The sequence below is a fragment of the Gossypium raimondii genome, chromosome 7 (assembly GCF_025698545.1).
Source record: "Gossypium raimondii isolate GPD5lz chromosome 7, ASM2569854v1, whole genome shotgun sequence".
Classification (NCBI taxonomy): Eukaryota; Viridiplantae; Streptophyta; class Magnoliopsida; order Malvales; family Malvaceae; genus Gossypium; species Gossypium raimondii.
In genome coordinates this window covers 26,714,884-26,718,033 of record NC_068571.1, presented here as the reverse complement: position 1 = coordinate 26,718,033, position 3,150 = coordinate 26,714,884, and positions in this window count along the sequence as shown.

Here is a 3,150-nt window from a genome sequence, read left to right as displayed (position 1 = left end):
ATTACTACTTGTCATAGGCACTATTGGATTAGGAAATAAAGGTTTAGAATACCCTTCACTTACCCTAACCAACACATTTTTCTTAAGAGTAATGTCTTCTACTTATCTGGCCAACAAATAACCCTCCACTAATGTTTGAGGCTTAAACAACCTTAGATACTGACCTATTTCTACCTTAAGGTTGCTTGTAAATATGCTTAAGTTATAGGTCTCAAGTAAATGTAGATGGTTAAGGATACTTACAAATTGGTCATGAAATTGATCCACTAATTCTTGTTGTCTCAGAGTTACAAGCTCAGTCATCGGGTCTAGGAAGTTGGTATAGCCAAACCTTTCCTGTAATCCCCTGGCATAAGTATCCCAAGTGAGTTGATGAAGACCCCTTGTCTTTGGAAAAAGAAATTATGCTAGTCCAAGGCCTTGCCCTCCAAATGGAGCATAACTGTTCTTACCTTAGCCTGTTCCTTAACACCCTCAGCCTCGAAAAGTTGCTCCAATTTAGACCGCCATCCTTTGAAATCCCCGCATAAAAACATGGACACTCGAACTTGAAGGTTATTCCCGTTGAATCCAATGTATTAGCCCTTGAAAGGAGGCCTACATGCCTAAAATCAGCCATAGGAGATAGCATCAAAGACTCTTTTGGTGGGAACCCTAGAGGTGTACCAACAAGTATTCCCTTACCTTTATCTGATGATAACCCAGTAGTAGCTACCGACACATGCCTCATATACTACTCAAAGAGAGTTTGAAGCTTGGCCCGAATCTCCCTTTTTATCTCATCATGAAACTCTTTGAGACAAGAATCTATTCGACCATCAACCAGTGCTAGATTCACTTGCACTGAGAAAGTTCCTACTGCATCACCCCCACATCTTTCTACAACCTCGTTGTAATTTCATCACCAACCAACAAGTTCGTTGCAGCTCTAATACCCTTGGTATGGTTAAAAATTGATAGAGAAATGACTAGAAAGAGAGAAGAGAGCACGAGAAAGATGAACAAAGAGAGTAAGAAAACCAATTCCAATTTCATAACCACCTCCTTTACCTAATTAGTGGCTAAAAAGGAGATAAACAGATCCTTAATAGTTGTCATAACTAAGCTTAAAACACATTATTCCATTAAACAGTCTTTCTATCCTAACAACCCAATTCCCAAAACGCACGATATTATTAAAAAGAGTCCAAAACGTAGCATCTACAATGAAAATAAAAATAAAAAGTAATTGTTATTTGACTGAATTTTGACTTTCATTTTGGTCCATAACAAAATCTTAAAAAAATAAAAATTAATGTTGAAATTTGTTATCACAAATCAAAATCTTATTTGTGTAAGCATAAAAACCCTTTTAAGAATCTTTGAAAAAAACACCAACCTCAACATATGTTGAGGTTGTAACAAGCCCAATTTGCCCGGGACTAGGACTAAAAGAAACCAAAATTCCAAACCCTCTAAACCCAAAAGGCCCAAATCAGAAAAACTAGCCCAATACCCAAAAATAGAAAAAATAAAACAGAAACCCTAGCCCCCCTAACCCTAGCCGCCACACCCTATGTCTGCCACCACACCTAGGGTCCTCTGACCTCTGCCACCACCAGTTTGTTGCTGCAGCACCGCCCCCTCCACTTGCACCTGCAAAAGAAGAAACGACAGCATAGAAAAATAGAAAAAAAACTCTATAAAAATGGCTATATAAGCCATGAGATATTATTGTAATGGGGGATTTTTTTTTTAAATACAAAAATAGATTCGAGCATAAAAAAGAAAACAGATTCCAGAAAAAATGAAGTCTGAACGTGCAAAGGTCATTTTTTTAGGCTTTCGAAACTATTTTTTTATTTTAATTTTTTTACTTTCGTTTTGTTAAAAACTATATACACATATATATAACAAAAAAAGCTTACCTTTTGGATTTATTGGCCACAGGTATGCGGCGGCGTAGTCATTGAGTGGAAGCCGTTGTGGCAATGACCTTCATGGATTCTCAAGAACCAGAGAAAAACAAAGAAGGGAGAGTGTTTTTTTTTCTAAACAGCAGCACGAATGATTTATTTTTTCTTTAAATCTTAACTTATATAGGCCCCTAAAATGACGTCGTTTTAGGCAGGCCTCTCAAACGCCAAAACTGCGTCATTTTGAAGTGCCCGCGCGCCGACCCGACCTGCCTAGGAGGATCTGCGTGTTTTTTACTAATGGGCTATTTGCGCGTTTAGCCCTTCTGCGTTTTTCATTATTTACAATATAGTTTCTTTTATTTTTTAACTTTTCCCTATAACTTATTTCGGTTTTCAATTTGGCCCACCTTGAAACTGTGCGTTTTGGAGGGTGGGGTTTGTTGTCCATTTGGTCCCTCCTTGTTATTCGAGCATTTAATTTGGTCCTGATCCTTTTATTTATTTTTTATTTGCCCCAAATTTCTGTTTTAAAGTTCAATTTAGTCCTTTTTATTATTTTTGTTATTTTATTATTAAATTAATTAAGTTAATATTATTATTACCCTTATTATTTTCCTTTTTTTATTTTATTTACTTATTATTATTTTATTAAATCAATTAGTTTTGCATTACTATTTCTATTATGTTTCTTTTATATTCATTTAACTAATGTTTTGAATGCATTCAATTTATTTTTATCATATTATATTTATGTGTTAATATTCTTTTATGTAATTACAAATCTTAGATTATTCATTATTTACTATTTTACCATCATTGATATTATTCTCATTATTATTAGTATTATTTTATAATAAAAAACCTTTTATATCCCCACTTATTTACATAATTATTTTTGTCGTTATTTTATTTTATTTTATTTTTGGTTTGCTGTTATTTTCTTTTCATCTATAATCAGTCTGTTTGTATAGTTAATTTATTCTCGTCTTTCTTGCTTTTAATGCATTTATATTGTTACACATATTATCATTGTGATTTATTTTCACAACAAATTTGTGACACATTAATTTTACATTATGATTTTAAAATAAGTAGCACTTCGTATTTTGAGATTCGAAAGGTCGTACCCTAACTTATGAGGTTTCGATTTTCTCGACAAATCCGAATACACGAACTTCTCTTTTTTTAAAACCATAAGTTTTTTAATAATCTCGGGAATTAATAAAAGATCGTGTTCTAACTTACGGAATAT